Genomic DNA, 25199 nt, shown 5'->3' with positions numbered 1-25199 from the left:
GTAGAGAGGCTGGAGGAGATGGAGAAGGAGAGACCAGAGGAGGTAGAGGAGGAGAGGCTAGAACAGATGAAGGAGGAGAGGCAGGAAGAGGTAGAGAAGGAGAAGCTGGATGAGGTAGAGAAGAAGGAGATGGAGGAGAGGCTGGAAATTCACAGGTGAGGTTAAATAATGATGGGTCATAACATGAAATTATGATTGCAAATGCAAAAAACATCAACTTTCAGGAGCGATGCCTCGGAGCACTTTTGTGTCCCCACCAATGTCAAAATCAAACCTACTCCCTTGGATTGAAAAGGTGAAGATTTTACAATCTGGAGTTTGTTCATTACTGTATGTTGTATTTTGAAATGCACTTTATGCTTTGTGCATACTGTTTGGGGCTAATCTAAAATCTAATCTATGTGGATTGGTGCAAACTGTGTGTGCTCCGTTCAAAACACTGTAGATCTGATGCCGGAGCTGGACCGTAACGGAAATGTACAGATTGACAAGCATGGGACTGATTTAAAACAAACCCTAATATGCTCTTTTCTTGTATCTGCTCAGCACAAAACAGGAGGAGCTAACAGAAGATAAATACACACACGCATACTCACAGATGTTGATGAATTAGATTACTGTTCCTGTTTCATTTTATTCAAGTTGATGAATTATCATCAATGAGCGAACTGTAGCCATTTTTCAGGTGTGTTAAAAGTCCTCTAAGCACCGTTATGCACAACGCACGCCTCTCCTCCAGTGCGCTGGTCAAGAACAGGTTTGGGTTTATGTCCATTTTTGGGGGGTAAACTTATATTGACACTTTGATGAGTTCTGACTTTTTGGACACTTTTGGATACTATTATAGAATGTTGGAAATACAGATCCTCGATCGCAACCGGCCCTGTTTTGGATCTTAATTTTTTCTTCATCAATATAGTTCCTAGCCCAGCCCTTCCCTTGGCCACTGCCCCCACCAACTTTCTATGGTGCAACTGTGATTCTGCCTGCTCCACTCTGGCATCTGCCCTCCTCTCCCTGGCCATTCTGACTGCTGAGGCTACTGTGGAAGAATATTAGATACAAAGTTACTCTATAGATCTGTCACAGAAAATTTTACAGAGCATGGAACTGCTGCTACAGTGAATACTGAGATCAGTATGCTAATATGCTAACAATGGCAAGACTGATGTTAATGTTTAACAACTATTTTCCTAAATGTTTTCCACAGTATATGGTTGCTGATATTTTACTTTTGCAAAGCAGTATGTGCTTTTTGTGAGTTTTATCTGTCAACAGTAGTGGTTTCTTCCCAGGAGCTGATGGTAGTGGCATTAATAGTTATTGCTTTCCAAAAATAGGAATACTGTACCACCACATCCTTTTACAAATACCTAGATATAGTTAAAATTCACGATTCTTGAACGTTCGCCCCTTCTGTTTTTTTCTTTTTAGTTTTTACTTTTCATAATAAATCTTGTCTAGTGTGCGCTGGAAGTTTTTTGAATTATTACTGTGATTTATCCACCAGCTGGCACCTAGAAGAAGCACATAGTTGCTTTGCTTGGGACTTATAAACTTTACCTATAGTTCTTTCAATTACATCATATACATTAAGTCCCATAGCTGGAACTGTTGAGTGAAAATGTATATTCTTTATAGTGTCAAACATTCCCATTATCAGTTCATGCACAGTCATTTATATTCTCAAATCAAATAGTGACAACTGAGTGTTTATTCTTGTGTTCTACAATATATATAACACCTTTATCATAATGTCACTTAATACTAATTCGACTCAATCTACTTAATCTGGTTGTGAGAGGTCTCTGCTGCAGGATCTGGAATTGACAGGAGGGTCTGACAAAGAGGAAGTTCATTAACCGTTGGCAAACACAACATTTGATATAAGCCAGACACAGGAACTGAATATCTCAAGGGAAATGGTTTATAAATACCACAGTGGAAACTGCTATGTCAGTGAGACATGTTTATGTTTCTACATTAAGGGGAAAAACATATTATGTATGTGTATTAGGATCAGATTGTAATGTATGACCGTGATGGCTACTTTGACTACTGGGGGAAAGGGACACAAGTCACTGTGACTTCTGGTGAGTAACAATCAATCTACTTATAATTTAATTATTTACAGGTTTACTATCACATTTGATTGTGTTTAAATTGTACTTAAACTAGGATGCAGTCTGCAGAAAAGAAAGAGTAGATCAGGTCAAACCTGAGGAATACACAACAATTACTGATTAACTACTGTAGTTTATTAGTAAATTAGATAATACAAACTGTAAAATATTTTTTGCACTGATGCACTATTGGAATCTATCACTGTGGCTACTTTGACTACTGGGGAAAAGGAACAATGGTGACTGTCACATCAGGTAAAATAATCTTTACTTTATCTTCATATGAAAAATGAAATATATTGTTTAATGCGGCATATTGACGTCAAAGTGGCATCAAAAGCCCTTTACGGCTAGTTTTTGCATGTTGAATGTGTTAACATACTACACTGTGACGATGCTTTTGACTACTGGGGAAAAGGCACATTGGTCACAGTAACATCAGGTAAGCAAAGTGTTCCTTTCTCTATTAATTAGATTTTTTTATTCTGTATTTTTTAAAGAAATGCTGCTGTGATACATTGCAAGTAATTGATTTATTGAATATTGTATTCTAAATGTGTTCAACGCATTCAATTTTAACTTGAACTTCTTTGCAATGGCAAAGAAAATATGACAAAATGGTAGGTTGTCGCAAAATAAACTATCACGGTAAGGGCAGATATTTGGGTTGGGTTGAACAGGTTTTTGTATGTAGTGAGTAATGATTTTCTGGACTGTGGCTACGCCTTTGACTACTGGGGAAAAGGAACTATGGTCACAGTCACTTCAGGTATGTCAATTTGTTCTTTCTGATATGAAAATTAAATTACTAATGATTTCAGAAAAATTGATATTACCACTTTCATGTAGTCAGATTGGCCAATAATCAGACAGCCAACAGCTGACAAAGAATTTGACAAAAGTCTAAAACAAAATTGGTTGTTAGTTATGTACAGGTTGTTAGTTCAATTATTTATTTCTCTTTGGTTTTAACAATTGTTCAAACCAAACTCTGGCATGAAGGAATGGGTTACTAGAGTAATGAGTTTTTGTGACAAGTGTGAATTGACTCTCTTAACTGTGACAACTGGGCTTTCGACTACTGGGGGAAAGGCACAATGGTAACTGTGTCATCAGGTAAGATTTATACCATTTAAAATGCACAGTTTCAGAATGTGAAGTGTCTTGTTTAAGTTATATTGAAACTTCTCGTTATCTTAAGTCTCAGTTCAAGAGGGAATAGGTTTTACACAATATATATGGTAAAAAGTCAAACAGTGATAATCTCAGTAGAACACAATGATTTATGACATTCATGGCTGATGCGTTTGAGGTCGTTTCAATGGATTTTATAAGATTTGTATTAAATAAATTTATGGTAGACTTTTTGCACTCGGCAGTAGCAGCTGTAGCCTTTTTATACTAAGAGCTAAGGAGATTCAGCACTGTGCTACTATGGTGCTTTTGACTACTGGGGAAAGGGTACAATGGTAACCGTTTCATCAGGTAAGAACACTTTTTATCGCATACAAAATTGCTGAATTCGAACAAAAATGATACATTTTTTCCAGAAAATGCCATCAGCTCACTTGATGAATCTTCACTGACTTTACACCTTCCCTCCTTCAAATTCAATCTTGTCAAAGTTATGCATTGAAAGTATTTCACCAATTTGTATCTAGAATAACACAATATTGCCACAATTTATATTATTGAGGGAGGTTAATCTTGGCACAACAAAAAACTTCTAAATAAATGGGATAGGGAAACATAAAGCTCTTTGTATGGAGGTTACTTGAAATTTCATCATTCAACATTTTGAAGGTAATGTCTTACATGCTGAGCGTTGTTCCAAGAATCATGGCTCAGTTCACGTCTGTCTGTTTTAACCGATGAAAAATTCCCCATGGATGTCACATTCATGTTTTTGGTTCTTTAATCTCATCTTTCTTGTTTCTTTCTTAGCCACGACAACTGCACCAACTGTGTATCCCGTGATGGCATGTGGTTCAGGGACTGGAGACATGATCAGTCTTGGCTGCCTTGCCACCGGCTTCACACCGTCATCACTGACTTTCTCATGGGAAAAAAATGATGCTGCCTTCACGGACTTCATTCAGTACCCTGCAGTACAGAAAAACAACGTCTACACAGGAGTCAGTCAAATCCGAGTAAGGAGAGAGGACTGGAATGATATCAATACTTTCAAGTGTATTGCAACTCATCCGGCAGGATCGAGAGAAAAAGCCATCCCGCACCCACCAAGTAAGACCTTTGCTAAGGCTTATATGATTCCCTTTTTAATTGTTGGTTGGAGTTGTTTTACATTGTAGAGCTGTTGGCATATTTTCAATTTCTGCAAAAATGTTTAAATCTCAAAATGAAATGTATTAATTAGACAACAATGCAAGGGTAGGTTTGTAATAGTAACTGATAATTGATAACTGTAATACTTATAACACAGAAAAAGAGGTACAATGCAGTTGGAGACAGTAAAATAATAAATAAATTACATCTAATCGAGCACTAATATGATACTTATGAGAATGAGGATATGTATTTACTTAGAATTATGCTTTGTAGAAGATCTAATTCAAGTTGTTAATCATCACACTTATCATATTTCTACAAACCAAATTGCTTAATACATGTGGGATCATTCAATCAACACAGAATGTAAGTGTTTCAGAAAACATCCCTGTATATCTTCTGTGTAGCAATATGTATTCCCTCACATCATGATATTTCCTCTCTGAAGTCTGTGTATATATAAATATATATATATATATATATATGTGTGTGTGTGTGTGTGTGTGTGTGTGTGTGTGTGCGTGTGTGTCATTTGCTAGTTAAGGATTAGTATGCATAACAATAATATTTAATATTTATTTATTTAATATAAATTCAAATCCTGTTACTCTGCTGTTTCTTCCACCCATTCAGAGCCTCCAAAAATGACTTTGCTGTCGGTGCCAAGTGAAGACAAACAGGCCCTGATCTGCACAGTTGAGGCTCAAAGTGGGACATTGGATCCACTGAAATGGAAAATGAATGATAGCGATGTGTCCAACAGTATTCAAAGTCCCGTCCAAAAGACTGGAGAGTCACAGTCAGCTATAAGTGTCCTGCAGATCAGTCAGGATCACTGGAACGAAAACCGTGTTTACACCTGTGAGGCTACATACAACCAGAAGAAGTATATAAGAAAGATCTCAAAAGGTATGGTTGAATTAGCCCACTACTAAATAGTATTATAAAATAGTCTGTTTAAGATGTTGACAAAACTGATGTGGTAGAAATATGTTTTTTCATGATCAGTCAGTCAGTTAGAAAATATTTGTGATCTACTTTTCTGTTTTGCTCTTCTGTAGCTTTTATCACAGTGACGCTGAAACAGCCAAGTGCCAAAACTATATTTAACAACAACGAAGCCCGACTCGAATGTGTCATCACTGGACAAGACAAGGCCATAGTCAATGACACTGAAATCACGTGGCAAATTAATGGAGGAAATGTTACCAGCGCTGTTGGTGCAACAGAGCCTGAAGGCGGGCAGTTTAGCAAGACCAGCACGATGACTCGTAGCGCTGAAGAGTGGCTGACAGTCGACAAAGTACGCTGTTCTGCTGTAAGAAATGATTATACACCAGTTACTCAAGATCTGACTGTTCTCAAAGGAGGTAAGTTAATGAGTGTCAACAGCCAACTCATACAATCTAACATGCTACAAATATAAAACAATTATATAGTTTGTATATGACAGACTCCAACTAACAAAGTGTCTCTTTCAGATGGGAGCGAGCGCAAGCCAAAAGTGACAGTTCACATCCTCCCAGAGGAATTCACTGGCCAAGGAATGTCAGATGAGGTCACACTGGTGTGTCTGGTCTCCAGTCGCGTGCAGCAAGATTACTACATTGCATGGTCAGAACATGTTGGACAAACAAAAACCAACTATGTTGATGGTGTCAACTTTCTGCCACAAAAGACCAAAGATGGCTACTTAGTTACAAGTGTTTACACCATCAGCAAGACAAAGTGGGATGAAAATAACCAGTTCTACTGCCATGTCTGGCCTGCCGGGGAAACAGACAGAAATCAGTCCATGAAATCAAATGGAGTGTCCAAGGCCATGGGTAACTCAATTGAATGTTGAAAATAATGGATTCAGCTGTAAATGTGGTGTTTTGTGCTCATGTGTCACTTTGTCTCTGTGTGTGTACTCCCTGACACGGGAACCTGTCATCAATCTTTGTGAAAGAGTCAATATGTCAATTTAGTTTTGTTTGTCCATGTGTTTGTCTGACAGCTTGAGAAGTGTCCTGTGTGTTTTAAATAAATGTTGCATGGAGACTCGTTTGTTACATGTTCATTAATGATTTCAATACTTTCCAACAAAATGAAAAGCAAAGCACAAAGCATCACGTTATTTGAGTCATTTTTACTGAACCCTCACAGTACTGCACTTTATCTGAATCAATGTCCGCACATGACAGTAAAGAGTACATCTCGCTTATTCCAGTCTATTAGTGTGATTAAGGATGTGTGTCTGTGGCATCTTACTGAAAACATTTGTTAACATACAGCACATACTCATAGATGCACACTGTGACTAACCACCTACATTCCTTTTCAGTTCTCTCTCTCAGTTCCCCCAGCTGCACAGATGATGTCGGTGAAGAGGACGAGTTCAGCAGTCTGTGGTCCACAACTTCCACCTTCATATTTCTCTTCATATCCTCTCTCTTCTATAACATATTTTTCAGCCTGGTCAAGGTAAACATGTAGGCTTTTTTCTGCATTTCACTCAAACTATTTAAATTTTCATAAACAAAAGACTCTAAATTACTCTTGTGAAACAAATTATTATATCCATTGATATTGGTAGAGGTAAACAGAAGAGACAACGACTTACAGCTTACAACGCTTACTTACAAATTGTTACTTGTCACCGGTATGAGAAAAAAAATTGGAAAAAAAAATAATTGATAAACCTTTTGGCTAAACAAACACACAAATGATTTATACATATATATATAAACCCATAATTATCTATGAAGTAACCCACTCACAGGGAGTCACACAGTGTCAGTGAATGAGGATGCAAGTTTCTGAAAAATGTCACTGGCGTGAATCAATCATTCAGTCAAACGCACAATCCAGCCACCTGCAACTACAAACTGAACTGAAGCCAAAGAAAGCATGTGGGTGTCAATTATCCAGTCAACTGAGACTATTCAATAATCTGTCTTTGACAATTGAATGTATGTTAAAAAATAAATAATTTTGTTTTGTTCTTTTTCAGATGAAGAGACACTAAAGGATCATATGGTTACAAACTACAGACTTCATTTGTTTTTGGTTTTTGTTGTTGTTGTATTCCTTCTTCTATCTCGTTTACTTCAGTTTATCTTCAAGAAAACATGTGTATCAGCAAAGATATACATTGATAAACAATGATGTTGTCGAGGAAGGTTGAGGTTCCCGGGCTCAGCCTTTAGAAGAAATGTGTCTTTTTGCTATCTTATAATATTATAACCAAAAGTGTGTTTTGATAAATGCTAAAGATTTGCTTTGTTAAATTCTCACCATATGAAATGATTAACTTGAAAATGTTCTGTGTAACCTGTTCTTTCATTTCCCTTCATTGCTGTAACACTATGATCTCTGATTTTCTATGAGCTGTTCCTTGAACATTTGTTTCTAAAATGTTTTAGAATCTTTTTTGACAAACTGTACTGTACAAACTGTAATACAGGAACAGAAAAATGCATTTCCTGTATATGGGTTTGCGTTTTATACCTTTCATGTTTGGTCATTTTGATATAGAAAAAAAATAATCAGTAGATCAACCAATATGATGCTTAAAGTAGTTAAGATCTGGACAGTCTGATTGTAAATAGATGATAAAATAAATAAATTAGTATGAATATGAGAAAGAGTGGTGCTGATAGATGTACAATGTTTTTAAAGGTTTTGTTTTCATTCCAGTCCCATCACAGGGATCTAATAATATCTGAAAGAAAGCCACTGCAGGTCAACGCCCCATAAAAATGTGGTATCAGTTGAACACTCAGTCTTTTTCAGTTCCCTGATGTTTCTGAACATAACATCAAAGAGCCACTTCCCAGCCTGCCTGCACCTCTGGGACCACAGCTGCAGCCATGAAGCTTTGTAGAAACTGTCAGAACTACAAATAAACTTCCTCGAAACTTTAACTTACTTGTCAGTGTGATGATGATTAATAAGTAAAAAAAAAAAAAACTAAACTAAACCCAATAATGTTATTAACCCTTGTTCATTTGGTTCAAATTGATCAGTTTCAAAGTTGTACATGAAGAAAGATGGTATAAGTATATTTTTTCCACTTAGCTAATTTTCTGTGATGAACATAAAAAAAAAACACATTTACATCCGTCATACAATCTTTGAGACATATGACTCACATACAGAGAAACACACCCAGACACTCATACACAGACATATAGACACACACAGTCATAGACACACACACACACACACACACAAACACACATATTACCCCTCCACTTCATCCTCCAGCACCTGGACTCCCCAGGATCCTACGCCAGGATACTGACTTCAGCTCTGCCTTCAACACGATCATCCCAGCTCTGCTCCATGACAAGCTCTCCCAGCTTAAAGGACAATTCTGGGCAAATTCAACTTGGGGCTGTATTTTCATAACATTTTACGTCTAAAAGAAGAAATCTGAAAATGTTCAGTTTAATTGCTCCTGTTTTGCGGGAGTTGTGTGTCGGTCCCCACATCGCCACGGCAGCGATGAATGGGAGCGGATGCGAGTTCCGCTGCTTAGGCTGTTTACATCCCTCAAAGCCACATTGTTCTTCCCACAGACAGCGTCAGATGGCGACTCAAACATGCACCCAGAAGTTTATTTACCTCAAGCAAGCCAACATGTTTGTAAAACTAGATCTAATTCAAAGTCTCCCGGAGTGTCGCGCGAGACCCAAGTTGACGCTCGGTGTGTTCACGTGCAGTTGGAAGCTCCCGTTTGTGTCATAAACACAGGAATATCAACTGTTGACTTGCTTGAAGTAAACAAACTTCTTGGTGCATGTTTGAGTAGCCATGTGACATTGTCTGTGGAAAAAACAGACGGCAGTTTGTGAGGCTGGGGAGAATGTCTCTGACACCCGGACCATCAGCACTGGATCCCCCCCAAGTCTGCGTCCTTTCTCCTCTGATGTTCTCCCTGTACACCAACCGCTGCACATCTGGACACCAGTCTGTCAAGCGCCTGAAATTTGCTGACGACACCACCCTCATCGGCCTCATCTCTGATGGGGACGAGTCGGCCTAAAGGAGTGAGATGGACCGAGATGGTGTCATGGTGCATGAACAACCTGGAGCTGAACGCTCTGAAGACAGTGGACTTCAGAAAGGACCCACCTGCCCTCCCCACTGTCATCCTCTGTGACTCTACAGTGACCCTGGTTGAGACCTTCCGCATCCTGGGCACCACCATCTCCCAGGAACTCAAATGGGAGCAGAACATCAGCTCCCTCACCAAGAAGGCTCAGCAGAGGATTTACTTCCTGCGGCAGCTGAAGACGTTTCACCTCCCTGTGACATCTCCAGGACCCGGAGACGTGCAGCCAGAATTGTTGCTGACCCCTCTCACCCTGGACACAAACTCTTCTAGTCCCTCCCCTCTGGCAAAAGGCTCCGCTCCATCCGGACCAGGACCGCACACCACAAGAACAGTTTCTTCCCCTCTGCAGTCAGCCTAATGAACAATGCCCCAGTTCCCCCTAAATAACCCTAAACATGTGGACAGTCACTCTTCACTACTACAGCAATTTGCACAAAAACTTACTTAGCAGTATTTTTGTATACTGTATCTTTATTCTATTCTTTTATATAGTATTATACATATTTATAGTATATGCATATTTTTTGCATTAAAATATTTTAATTATTTTATTTTATTTTATTTAGAGCAGAAGTAAGCGGAATGTTTGTGTTAATATAAGTCTTAAATAGTTATATCTTCCGACAGTAATCACTTATATAGAGTGTTTGGTCTGAAACACGGGTCTGTCAGTCACTCTGCTCTGCTGTAAGCCGAGGAGAAAACTTTTCTTGTATCCTACAACCTTTACCCAATGAGGAGAGAGAACGGCATAAAGGGGCAGTCCTCCCTGTGCGTGCGGCCAAGGGATGCGCGTGAATGTGGTGACGTAGAGACGAGGACCAATAGATCCATGACGAGGGCGGGAAGAACAACCGGATCACTTACTTCTGCTTTAAGGGTTTATTGTGTTTATTTTCGAGTAACCCAGTTAAAGAGGTGTGAAATGAATCACTGTCAGTGCATTAGGTGTTTTTTTTTGTTTGGTTTTTGGAGCATTCTTGCCTTTAATTGACATGATAGAGACATGATGATAGAGAAAGAAAAGTGGGGATATAGACTGGGAGAATGACAAGCAGTACAGATTGAGAATTGATCCGGCGATCACTGAATTGAGCATTGCCAACACAGATACTGTTAGCCACCATCGAGGGCCTTGTGCATTAAGTATTTTAAGCAGAGTGTAATTGCACAAACCAGCACAACTGTGACATAAATTAGCAGCAGAAGAAAGGGCATCACCAACGACAGAAAATGTGTTTCTTCATGTCTTTAAAAATGGCATCTTAGCAAAAAGAAATAAAAAATAAAAAAACTCACAGAGATTTACAAAGTGTCACTGCATGAGGATACATTTTTTGTGCACGTTTCTGAAAAATGTCACTGAAGTGAAACAGTCTGTGAACAATGTCTGTTTTCGACAAATGAAGGTATATTCTTAAAACAGTTTGTTTTGTTCTGTTTTCAGATGAAAAGAGAATAAAGGATCACATGGATACAAAGTTCAGACTTAATTTGTTTTGTTTAATTTGTTGTATGAATATAAGAAAGAGTGGTGCAGATAAATGTACAAAGCTTTTGAAGGTTTTGTTTTCATTTCAGTCCCATCAGAGGGATCTAATAATATCTGAAAGAAAACCATGCAGGTCAACGAGTCGTGAATGTGTGATATCAGTTAAGCTCTGAGACTTTTTCAGTTCCCTGATGTTTCTGAAGATATCATTTTAAGAGAGGCACTTCCCTGTCAGTCTGCACCTCTGGGACCACAGCTGCAGACGTGAAACTTTGTAGAAACTGTCAAAACTAAAAATACATTTCCTCGAAACAACAGGCTTGTCTCTTTGCATATAGATTTGCATATCAGCATCCAGGTGTGATGTTCACATGCACACATCAGATACAGTATTAAAAAGTAGCAACATAGTAGTAAATAACACTGAAATCACAGAATCTTATCACATTTTTGCAAAACGTGGATGTTAAGTAGCTTGGAAATCTAGACGCACCCTAGTGGCAGCCAAAATATTTGCTCTGTAGGTGGGTCTAGAAACAAGTCATAGGAACTTTTTGAGTCTCGAACACCGATTGTGTTCACCAATCACAGCGCTCTATCTGTTTAGAGAGTCGTTGGGCGGGCTTAATGCGATGACGACATACATTTTAATTGGCTTGTCAGGCTAACGTGATCCTGCTCTTTGCTCTGATTAGTCGTAGCGCTACCCTGTTGCGTGCAGATGCAGTTTGAAAGAGCCTTCATCCCGCCCCCGGTCTACCGGTCATTTCCAGACTATACATTTTAATGATATAGTCTGGCTTGTCAGGCTAGATGTTAAGTATACTTTACATTTTTCATTACTTTTTCACCACACAAATATTCCAATAAGACTCAAGAAGTTTACTGTCACATACACAGAGGTTAAAAACCACACAAAGAAATTCTTACTTGCATTGCCTCCCTTCAGCTTACAAAGTGATAAGTAAAAAAGGATAAGTAATGAATAGAAGAAAAAGACAAAGAACAAAAAATCACACACCTGAATTGAGCGTAAAGTGCATAATGCAGGAATGCATGGGTGCCTAAGTGCATGGAAGTCAGTGAATGTCGGTGAATGTGTGAGGCTGCATGGATGCTGTGGTCGGAGTTGACCAGTTCATGAGTCTCATGGCTTGTGGGAAAAAACTGTCAGTCAGTCTTGTGGTCCTTGATTTCAAACTCCTGAAGCGCCTCCCTGAGAAAAGCATAGTGAACAGGGTGTGCTGAGGGTGTATTGTCCTTGATTATGTTGCGGGCCCTTCTGAAGACCCTGCTGGTGTAAACATCCTGTAGAGAGGGAGAGGGCTGCTGCGGAGATGTACTGAGTGTTTTTTATGACACGGTCGAGAGTCTATCTTTCCTCTCCAGTGCACTTTCCGTCTAATTGTTTTAACGCAGAATGAACTCAATTTTTTATAATGCTTTTAAAAATATTCACAATATATTAATATAATTTGGCAAGGTGAAGAGGGCCTGGGCGGGCTTCGAACCCCAGACTCCTGGCCGGGTAAGAGTCATGCACGCTAACCACTTGGCCAAAGGGACATCCCTTTGGCCACGTAGCCAGGGCGCATGATCAATTGGAGGCATAGTGACAGGACCTGTCAACTGTCGCAATAAGACAAAACAAGAGCTTTTTAACCTTCAATTCTTCATATCTCCATTATTTACATGCCCAAACTTTCATTAAGAAAATGAAAAAAAGGAGAGAGACTTTTCATGATTATTATGGTACTGTGACAAATGACAATGACAACAGTGGTGGTACTTCTCTGGAGCAGTGAAGCACATGGCTTATACTCTGGATCGATTAAATATTGTAGCAGAATGAGCAGTAAAAAGCTTGAACCTTGTGTCCTTGACTGTAACTCATGTAAGGTTTTACATCTTGAATCGGTGAACACATGATGTAAAAACCAAAGCTCAGTCATAGCACTGGTGAAATACATACACACAACAGTACCCCTCCGTGTGTACACAGCTACACACCGTCTGTGTCTATTTTGTTGCACATGGCAGCTGGTTAATGTAGGTGAGAAAAGTGACTGAAGACTGCCATCTGTTTGGGGCTAATCTAAGATCTAATCTATGTGGATTGATGCAAACTGTGCGTGCTCCGTTCAAAACACTGTAGATCTCCTTACACCGTATTCGGTCATCTATGTGGAAACTCAATAATTCTTTGCTTCAAAACGAAAGTTTGGTGGAATTAATTAATAAAGAGACAAAATTCTTTTTTGACATAAATAGTGAATCCGTTGAATCCTTTGCTACTACATGGGAGGCATACAAAGCCACCTGTAGGGGCTGGCTTATAAGTTTTGCTTCAAATCAAAAGAAAATAAGAGCTAAAAATATAATTGACTCTTCCAAAAAATTATCAGATTTGGAAGCTGCTCATAAGGCAAACCCAAAAGACAATAAGCTGTATACAGAACTACAAAAGGCTAAATTTGAAGTTAAAAATTTAATGAACAAAAAAACCGAATTTGATTTGTATCGTTTGAAATCAAAATATTTTGAATACGGTGATAAAGCCGGGAAATTACTGGCGTATCGGCTTCAGAAGGCCAGGGCTTCTCGTCTTATTCCTGCCATTAAATCAGAAAATGGTGAAATATTAAAAACTTCTGTAGATATTAATAAAAGATTTAAGGAATATTATGAATCTCTCTATTCTTCAGAGGTTAAACCCTCTTTAGAAGATCTAGATAGATTTTTTGGCAGTATAGAATTGCCTGCTTTAACAAATGAAGACAAAGAGGACCTTGAAAGACCAATAACTCAGTCTGAAATAAAAATTGCTATCAACAATATGGCTAGCGGTCGCGCTCCAGGGGAAGATGGCTATAGTATAAATTTTTATAAAACCTTTTCCCTATTATTAGTGGATAAATTGGAAAGGGTGTTTAACGAAGCTAAGGGAATAGGTCACCTACCAGGTTCTTCCCAAGTTTCCCTTATTACAGTTCTGCTTAAGCCAAATAAGGACCCTTTGCAATGCGCGGGATACCGCCCTATTTCTCTTCTTAATTCTGAGAGAAAAATTTATGCCAAAATCCTGGCAAGAAGACTTGAGGGAATTATTTCTAAACTTATCCATATAGATCAAATTGGATTTGTAAAATCAAGGCAAATTGCAGACAATATGCGTAAGTTACTTCATATAATGCACTATGCAAACTCATCTGTTACTCCAGCCATTGCGGTATCGTTGGACGCCGAAAAGGCATTCGACCGCATTGAATGGCCTTACCTTTTCAAAACATTGTCTAAATTTGGATTTGGTCCCAATTTTATTAAGTATATCTCTTTGATTTATTCACAACCAAAAGCTAAAATTATTACAAACAGTATAATTTCCAATCAATTTCCGCTTAATCGAGGGACCCCGCAAGGGTGTAATTTAAGCCCTTTGCTTTTTATTTTATTATTGGAACCCTTGGCCATTTTAATTAGAAATAATCAGAATATTAAAGGTGTCCCAGCCCCCGTAACAGAAATAAAACTAAGTCTTTTTGCGGATGACATATTATTGACAGTATCTGACCCATCCACCTCCCTGAAACATATTCTGGAGATAGTGGAAGACTTTGGCTCCATCTCGGGGTATAAGGTGAACTGGGAGAAATCTGAAGCCTTACCTTTAAATCCTTACTGTCTTAAGTCACATATTACTGGTTTGCCATTCAAATGGTCTCCTGAGGGAATGCGTTATCTGGGTTTAATTTTGAAATCGAACCCACAAGATATTGCCTCATTTAATTTGAAAAACCTTATTAATGACATTAAGGTAGATATTGAAAGGTGGAAAGGCCTCCCATTAACTATCTGGGGCCGAATAGACACTATAAAAATGAATGTCCTACCGAGGATAAATTTTCTTATGGCTGCCATCCCACTTCCTTTAGATAAAAATTTTTTCAAAGAAGTTGAAGTTATTTTCAGAAACTTTATCTGGAATAACAAGTCCCCTCGGGTCAGTATAAAAAACCTGTACGTGGACAGGGGATCAGGGGGCCTTGGCCTCCCAAATGTATACAAATACTATATAGCATTTAATGCTAGATATCCTTTGAAGTGGGGTTACGGAGCAGAATTTAGAGATACTAGCTGGGAAAGCATTGAACAGGAAGTTTTGGATATACAAAAAGATAAGCTTACATTACAAGGGTTGTGGTATGCTCCGATATGCAATAAAATCGACAACCCTCTGATTAATTTTTCTTGCTCTATGGTGAAAAAAATCCAAGAGATGATTAACTTTAAAGTCAATAACTCTCCAAAGATCCCCTTATGGAACAACTACAAATTTACCTTGAATGGCAAACCTCTCAAAAATGAACTTTGGGAAAGTAAGGGTATAAGAACTATTGGTGACTTGATAAATCCCAGGGACAGAAAACTGAAATCGTTTGCTGAACTTTTAAATTCATATCGAATTGACAACAAGGATTACTTATTTTATATGCAAATACGATCTCACTTGGCTTCTTACCTAGGTGAAGTGGTTAGAATACCCACAGTGACAGAGTCTGAAACTTTACTTGAATCTATGGTCAAACAGAAACATAAGATTGCTTCTAAACTTTATAAAATGTTGAACAGCCCAACAGGAAAGGAATGGAATATGGTCCAAAGAAATTGGGAAACTGACTTGGGCAGTTCATTAGGAATTGAAGAATGGGGACAGATTTGGAAAGAATTACACAAAGTATCAAAATCAGTTAAGAACAAAATGATAAACTTTAATTTTATGCACAGAACATATTTTACCCCTGTTCGACTTCATAGAATGAACCCCTCTGTTTCTGACCGATGTTGGCACTGTCAACTAGAAAAAGGTACATTTTTTCATATGGTATGGGCCTGCCCAAAAATAAAATCCTTTTGGGAAAGTGTAACACAATCCCTGGGTGGAATTATTGGTCAATATGTTGTTTGTGACCCAGTACTTTGTCTATTGAATTATATGGCCTCTGGATCTTGGCCCAAAGATCACAAACAAATTATAATAACTGGATGTATGACGGCCAAAAGACTCATCGCTACCAATTGGAAAAATGCTGACCATCTGGTAATGGGAAGATGGTTGCAAACTTTCCTCGAGACAATTTCTTTGGAGGGAGCTGCTTCTAATCTTCTGGAAAAGTGTAATGAGGAACAGCTCTTATGGAGAGAGATAATTAATATGATACGCAGGATACCCTCTTTCAAGAGAACTTCAGTGTTTTAAGGGTGAGTTTGAGCTCATACAGACTACATGCCTGGTCCTCAACTGCCTACAAACTGTTTCCCCCCTTCCTGCCTTCTGGATTATTGAGATTTATGATATCTGTACACCACCATTTTGTTTTGTTTTTTTCCTTTTTTTTCTTCTAATTTATGTGATTTAGTATCTATATTTTTTTGTGTGTTAGTTTTATGCTTGTTTAGTCTGACGTTTTTCATTGTGTTGTGTTTTGTTTCTGTTTGTTTTTGTTTGTTTGTTATTATTTTTCTCACACTTTTTAATCTATATAAATTGAAAAAAATGTATTGGTAAATTATGATTAATTTGATTGTGATTCATTATTTTTGACTTCCTGGTTGCCAATAAAAAAAATTTAAAGCAAAAAAAAAAAAAAAAAACACTGTAGATCTGATGCCGGAGCTGGACCGTAACGGAAATGTACAGATTGACAAGCATGGGACTGATTTAAAACAAACCCTAATGTGCTCTTTTCTTGTATCTGCTCAGCACAAGACAGGAGGAGCTAACAGAAGATGAATACACACAGAGATGTTGATGAATAGATCATTGTTCCTGTTTCATTTTATTCAAGTTGATGAACTAGATTATCATCAATAAGCAAATTGTAGCCATTTTTCAGGTCTGTTAAAAGTCCTCTAAGCGCTGTTATGCACGACGCACGCCTCTCCTCCGGTGCGCTGGTCAAGAACAGGTTTGGGTTTATGTCTATTTTGGGGGGGTAAACTCTGATGCACCAAACATTGTCTCCATCTTTTCTAATCATTTTTGTGAAGTTATATTGACACTTTGATGAGTTCTGACTTTTTGGACACTTTTGGATACTATTATAGAATGTTGGAAATAAAGATCCTCGATCACAACCGGCCCTACCCCTGAGGCTACTGCTGTGGAAAAATATTAGATACAAAGTTACTCTATAGATCTGTCACAGAAAATTTTATAGAGCATGGAACTGCTGCTACAGTGAATACTGAGATCAGTATGCTAATATGCTAACAATGGCAAGACTGATGTTAATGTTTAACAACTATTTCCCAAAATGTTTTAGTTTTTACTTTTGATAATAAATCTTGTCTAGTGTGCGCTGGAAGTTTTTTGAATTTTTACTGTGATTTATCCACCAACTGGCACCTAGAAAAAGCACATAGTTACTTTGCTTGGGACTTATAAACTTTACCTATAGCCTATTTTTTCAATTACATCATAGACTCCTACATCATTACATTACATCATTAACTCCCTGTCTAGCTGGAACTGTTGAGTAAAAATGTATAGCCTATATTCTTTTTAGTGTCAAACATTCCCATTATCAGTTCATGCAGAGTAATTTATATTCTCAAATCAAATAGTGACAACTGAGTGTTTATTCTTGTGTTCTACAAAAACACCTTTGTCATAATGTCACTTAATACTAATTCGGCTCAATCTACTTAATCTGGTTGTGTGAGGTCTCTGCTGCAGGATCTGGAATTGACAGGAGGGTCTGACAAAGAGGAAGTTCACTAACCGTTGGCAAACACAACATTTGATATGAGCCAGACTCAGGAACTGAATATCTCAAGGGAAATGGTTTATAAATACCACAGTGGAAACTGCTATGTCAGTGAAACATGTTTATGTTTCTACATTAAGGGGAAAAACATATGTATTTGTATTAGGATCAGATTGTAATGTATGACCGTGATGGCTACTTTGACTACTGGGGGAAAGGGACACAAGTCACTGTGACTTCTGGTGAGTAACAATCAATCTACTTATAATTGAATTATTTACAGGTTTACTATCACATTAGATTTTTCTTAAATTGTACTTAAACTAGGATGCAGTCTGCAGAAAAGAAAGAGTAGATCAGGTCAAAGCTGAGGAATACACAACAATTTCTGTAGTTTATTAGTTAATTAGATAATACAAACTGTCAAATATTTTTTGCACTGATGCACTATTGAAATCTATCACTGTGACTACTACTTTGACTACTGGGGAAAAGGAACAATGGTGACTGTCACATCAGGTAAAATAATCTTTACTTCATCTTCATATGAAAAATGTAATATTTCCATTGTTTAATGCGGCATATTGGCGTCAAAGTGGCATCAAAAGCCCTTTACGGCTAGTTTTTGCATGTTGAATGTGTTAACATACTACACTGTGACGATGCTTTTGACTACTGGGGAAAAGGCACATTGGTCATCATGGTAAGGGCAGATATTTGGGAACAAGTTTTTGTATGTAGGAGTAATGATTTGCTGGACTGTGACTACGCTTTTGACTACTGGGGAAAAGGTACTATGGTCACAGTCACTTCAGGTATGTCAATTTGTTCTTTCTGATATGAAAATTAAATTACTAATGATTTCAGAAAAATTTATATTACCACTTTCATGTAGTCAGATTGGTCAATAATCAGACAGCCAACAGCTGACAAAGAATTTGACAAATGTCTAAAATGAAATCGGTTGTTAGTTATGTACAGGTTGTTAGTTCAGATATTTATTTCTCTTTGGTTTTAACAATTGTTCAAACCAAACTCTGGCATGAAGGAATGGGTTACTACTGTAATGAGTTTTTGTGACAAGTGTGAATTGACTCTCTTAACTGTGACAACTGGGCTTTCGACTACTGGGGGAAAGGCACAATGGTAACTGTGTCATCAGGTAAGATTTATACCATTTAAAATGCACAGTTTCAGAATGTGAAGTGTTGTTGTTTAAGTTATATTGAAACTTCTCGTTATCTTTAGTCTCAGTTCAAGAGGGAATAGGTTTTACACAATATGGTAAAAAGTCAAACAGTGATAATCTCAGTAGAACACAATGATTTATGACATTCATGGCTGATGCGTTTTAGGTCGTTTCAATGGATTTTATAAGATTTGTATTAAATGAATTTCTGGTAGACTTTTTGCACTCGGCAGTAGCAGCTGTAGCCTTTTTATACTAAGAGCTAAGTAGATTCAGCACTGTGCTACTACGGTGCTTTTGACTACTGGGGAAAGGGTACAATGGTAACCGTTTCATCAGGTAAGAACACTTTTTATCACATACAAAATTGCTGAATTTGAACAAAAATGATACATTTTTGCCAGAAAATGCCATCAGCTCATTTGATGAATCTTCACTGACTTTACACCTTCCTTCCTTCAAATTCAAAAACCTATTAATGAATATTGTCAAAGTTATGCATTGAAAGTATTTCACCAATTTGTATCTAGAATAACACAATATTGCCACAGTTTATATTATTGAGGGAGGTTAATCTTGGCACAACAAAAAACTAATAAATAAATGGGATAGAGAAACATAAAGCTCTTTGTTTGGAGGTTACTTGAAATTTCATCATTCAACATTTTAAAGGTAATGTCTTACATGCTGAGCGTAACTCAGCATGTAAGACTGAACCCAGTTCACGTCTGTCTGTTTTAACCGATTCCCCATGTATGTCACATTCATGTTTTTGGTTCTTTAATCCCATCTTTCTTGTTTCTTTCTTAGACACGCCAATTGCACCAACTGTGTATCCCGTGATGGCATGTGGTTCAGGAACCGGAGACATGATCAGTCTTGGCTGCCTTGCCACCGGCTTCACACCGTCATCACTGACTTTCTCATGGGAAAAAAATGATGCAGCCTTGACGGACTTCATTCAGTACCCTGCAGTACAGAAAAACAACGTCTACACAGGAGTCAGTCAAATCCGAGTAAGGAGAGAGGACTGGAATGATATCAATACTTTCAAGTGTATTGCAACTCATCCAGCAGGATCGGGAGAAAAAGCCATCCCGCACCCACCAAGTAAGACCTTTGCTAAGGCTTTTATGATTCCCTTTTTAATTGTTGGTTGGAGTTGTTTTACATTGTAGAGCTGTTGGCATATTTTAAATTTCTGCAAAAATGTTTAAATCTCAAAATGAAATGTATTAATTAAACAACAATGCAAGGGTAGGTTTGTAATAGTAACTGATAATTGATAATTGATAACTGTAATATTGATAACACAGAAAAAGAGGTACGATGCAGTTGGAGACAGTAAAATAATAAATAAATTACATCTAATCGAGCACTAATATGATACTTGAGAATGAGGATATGTAGTTACTTTACTTAGAATTATGCTTTGTAGAAGATCTACTGTAATTCAAGTTGTTAATCATCACACTTATCATATTTCTACAAATGAAATTGCTTAATACGGGTGGGATCATTCAATCAACACAGAATGTAAGTGTTTCAGAAAACATCCCTGTATATCTTCTGTTTAGCAATATTTAGTCCCTCACATCATGATATTTCCTCTCTGAAGTCTGTGTATATATAAATATATATATATATATATATATGTGTGTGTGTGTGTGTGTGTGTGTGTGTGTGTGTGTGCGTGTGTGTCATTTGCTAGTTAAGGATTAGTATGCATAACAATAATATTTAATATTTATTTATTTAATATAAATTCAAATCCTGTGACTCTGCTGTTTCTTCCACCCATTCAGAGCCTCCAAAAATGACTTTGCTGTCGGTGCCAAGTAAAGACAAACAGGCCCTGATCTGCACAGTTGAGGCTGAAAGTGGGACATTGGATCCACTGAAATGGAAAATGAATGATGCAGAGTTGACCAACAGTATTCAAAGTCCTGTCCAAAAGACTGGAGGGTCACAGTCAGCTATGAGTGTCGTGCAGATCAGTCAGGATCACTGGAACGAAAACCATGTTTACACCTGTGAGGCTACATACATCAAGAAAAAGTATATAAGAAAGATCTCAAAAGGTATGGTTGATGCAAATTATTACAACATAGTATTATAAAATAGTCTATTCAAGATGTTGACAAAGCTGATGTGATAGAAATATGTTTTTTCCTGATCTGACGAATGTAAGAAAATATTTGTGATCTACTTTTCTTTTTTGCTCTTCTGTAGCTTCTATCACAGTGACACTGAAACAGCCAAGTGCCAAAACTATATTTAAAAATAACCAAGCACAGCTCAAATGTGTCATCACTGGACAAGACACAGCCATAGTCAATGACACTGAAATCACATGGCAAATTAATGGAGGAAATGTTACCAGCAGCAATGTTACTAATGTGGTGTTTTGTGTTAATGTGACCATTTGTGTGTGTGCTCCCTGACACTAGCCTCGTAAACCAGCCTCTCGCGGAAATGCATTTAATTTCTCGGGAGAGTCTGGCCTCGTCCCCCCTGCAAGCATTTGGGCTGGGCGGGAGCTGGGCGGGAGTAGTAGCAAAGACGGTTTAATATCTTTGGTAGTAGCGTTGACAGACAACCCCATTCAGCCAATCAGCAAGTTGGTGAAGTGACGGGGCTTTGCACCAGTCGGTCCCTGATTGGCCAACGTGCTGTGTCAATCACAGCGGGCGACGCTGATTGGCCCGGCCTTCTGAGGGTTTCAGTCCAAACGCTTAGAATGGGGATGAGGCCAGACTCTCCCTCGGAATGAAATGAAATGCACTTCCGCGAGAGGCTGGTTTACGAGGCTACCCTGACACGGTAACCTGTCATCAATTTTTGTGATTGATTTCATGTTAACGTATCAATTTAGTTTTCTTTGTCCTCTAACTGTGTTTGTCTAACAGCTTGAGAAGTTTTCTGTGTGTTTCAAAGACATTTTACATGGGAACTTTTCTATTACATGTTCACGAATGTCTAAAATATATATTTTTTTAATTGGAAGGCAAAGCACAAAGGATCATGTTGGACGAGTAGTTTTTACGGAACGCTCACAGTACTATCCTGCACTTTATTTGTCAGATGTTAGAAAATGTTAGTGACCTTCTTTTTTTGCTCCTTTGTAGCTTCTATTAAGGTGATGCTGAAAGAGCCAAATGCCAAAACTATATTTAACAAGATACAAGCAGAGCTTGAATGTGTCATAACTGGAGAAGACAAGACCATAGTCGATAACACTGAAATCACATGGCAAATTAATGAAGTAAATGTGAACAGGGCTGTTGCTGTTGGTGCAACAGAGCCTGAAGGCAGTCAGTTCAGCAAGACCAGCAAGATGACTCTTAGCGCTGAAGAGTGGCTGACAGTCGACAAAGTACGCTGTTCTGCTTTAAGAAAAGATAGTACACCAGTTACACAAGATCTGAATGTCCTCAAAGGAAGTAAGTTAATGAGTGTCAACAGCCAACTCATACAATCTAACATGCTACAATTATAAAACAATTGTACACTTTCTATATGACAGACTCCAACTAACAACGTGTCTCTTTCAGATGGGAGCGAGCCAAAATTGACAGTTCACATCCTCCCAGAGCAATTCACTGGCCAAGGAATGTCAGCTGAGGTCTCGTTGGTTTGTCTGGTCTCCAGTCCTGTGCAGCAAGATTACTACATTGCATGGTCAGAACATGTTGGACAAACAAGAACCAACTATGTTGATGGTGTCAACTTTCTGCCACAAAAGACCAAAGATGGCTACTTAGTTACAAGTGTTTACAGCATCGACAAGACAAAGTGGGATGGAAATTACCAATTCTACTGCAATGTCTGGCCTGCCGGCAGAAATGAGCCCATGAGACCAAAGGGAGTGTCCAAGGCCATGGGTAACTCAATTGAATGTTGAAAATAGTGGTGTTTTGTGTTAATATGACTGTTTGTGTGCATGCTCCCTGACACGGTAACCTGTCATCAATTTTTGTGATTGGATGTAATGTTAACATGTCAGTTTAGTTTTCTTAGTCCTCTAACTGTGTTTGTCTAACAGTTTGAGAAGTGTTCTGTGTGTTTTAAAGAAATTTTACATGGAAACTTTTCTATTATATGTTCACGAATATCAAGATGGATGGCGATGCACAAAGGATAATGTTGGACGAGTAGTTTTTACTGGACGTTCACAGTACTATCCTGCACTTTATTTGTCAAATGTTAGAAAATGTTTATGACCTTCTTCTTTTTTTGCTCCTTTGTAGCTTCTATTAAGGTGATGCTGAAAGAGCCAAATGCCAAAACTATATTTAACAAGAAACAAGCAGAGCTTGAATGTGTCATAACTGGAGAAGACAATACCATAGTCGATAACACTGAAATCACATGGAAAATTAATGAAGTAAATGTGAACAGGGCTGTTGCTGTTGGTGCAACAAAGCCTGAAGGCAGTCACTTCAGCAAGACCAGCAAGATGACTCTTAGCACTGAAGAGTGGCTGACAGTCGACAAAGTACGCTGTTCTGCTTTAAGAAATGATAGTACACCAGTTACTCAAGATCTGAATGTCCTCAAAGGAAGTAAGTTAATGAGTGTCAACAGCCAACTCATACAATCTAACATGCTACAATTATAAAACAATTGTACACTTTCTATATGACAGACTCCAATTAACAAAGTGTCTCTTTCAGATGGGAGCGAGCCAAAATTGACAGTTCACATCCTCCCAGAGCAATTCACTGGCCAAGGAATGTCAGCTGAGGTCTCGTTGGTTTGTCTGGTCTCCAATCCTGTGCAGCAAGATTACTACATTGCATGGTCAGAACATGTTGGACAAACAAAAACAGACTATGTTGATGGTGTCAACTTTCTGCCACAAAAGACCAAAGATGGCTACTTAGTTACAAGTGTTTACAGCATCGACAAGACAAAGTGGGATGAAAACTACCAATTCTACTGCAATGTCTGGCCTGCCGGCAGAAATGAGCCCATGAAACCAAAGGGAGTGTCCAAGGCCATGGGTAACTCAATTGAATGTTGAAAATAGTGGATTTGGCTATAAATGTGGTGTTTTGTGTTAATGTGACCGTTTGTGTGTGTGCTCCCTAACACGGTAACCTGTCATCAATTTTCGTGATTGGATTTAACGTGTCAGTTTAGTTTTCTTTGTCCTCTAACTGTGTTTGTCTAACAGTTTGAGAATTGTTCTGTGTGTTTTAAAGAATTTTTACATGGAAACTTTTCTATTATATGTTCACGAATATCTTAAATATTTTCCAACAAGATGGATGGCGAGGCACAAAGGATCATGTTGGACGAGTAGTTTTTACTGGACGCTCACAGTACTATCCTGCACTTTATTTGTCAGATGTTAGAAAATGTTTATAACCTTCTTGTTTTTTTGCTCCTTTGTAGCTTCTATTAAGGTGATGCTGAAAGAGCCAAATGCCAAAACTATATTTAACAAGAAACAAGCAGAGCTTGAATGTGTCATAACTGGAGAAGACAATATCATAGTCGATAACACTGAAATCACATGGCAAATTAATGAAGTAAATGTGAACAGGGCTGTTGCTGTTGGTGCAACAGAGCCTGAAGGCAGTCACTTCAGCAAGACCAGCAAGATGACTCTTAGCACTGAAGAGTGGCTGACAGTCAACAAAGTACGCTGTTCTGCTTTAAGAAAAGATAGTACACCAGTTACTCAAGATCTGAATGTCCTCAAAGGAAGTAAGTTAATGAGTATCAACAGCCAACTCATACAATCTAACATGCTACAATTATAAAACAATTGTACACTTTCTATATGACAGACTCCAAATAACAAAGTGTCTCTTTCAGATGGGAGCGAGCCAAAAGTAACAGTTCACATCCTCCCAGAGGAATTCACTGGCCAAGGAATGTCAGCTTTGGTCTCGTTGGTTTGTCTGGTCTCCAATCCTGTGCAGCAAGATTACTACATTGCATGGTCAGAACATGTTGGACAAACAAAAACCAACTATGTTGATGGTGTCAACTTTCTGCCACAAAAGACCAAAGATGGCTACTTAGTTACAAGTGTTTACAGCATCGACAAGACAAAGTGGGATGAAAATGACCAATTCTACTGCAATGTCTGGCCTGCCGGCAGAAATGAGCCCATGAGACCAAAGGGAGTGTCCAAGGCCATGGGTAACTCAATTGAATGTTGAAAATAGTGGTGTTTTGTGTTAATATGACTGTTTGTGTGCGTGCTCCCTGACACGGTAAC

General features: G+C 38.2%; 2 gene segments (V, D, J or C); both read left to right on the top strand.

Annotated features, from left to right (window-relative positions):
* The window catches only part of LOC310990210 (immunoglobulin mu heavy chain-like), a 107394-nt gene that overhangs the window by 21548 nt on the left and 60647 nt on the right, over nucleotides 1-25199 (top strand).
* LOC310990212 (immunoglobulin heavy constant gamma 2A-like) lies at nucleotides 5944-8017 on the top strand. The segment is given in 3 exons: nucleotides 5944-6238; nucleotides 6739-6878; nucleotides 7408-8017.

The sequence above is a fragment of the Trachurus trachurus genome (assembly GCF_905171665.1).
Source record: "Trachurus trachurus genome assembly, chromosome: 8".
NCBI lineage: Eukaryota > Metazoa > Chordata > Actinopteri > Carangiformes > Carangidae > Trachurus > Trachurus trachurus.
The sequence above is the reverse complement of the archived record's forward strand: the minus strand, read 5'-3'. Positions and strand labels throughout refer to the sequence as shown.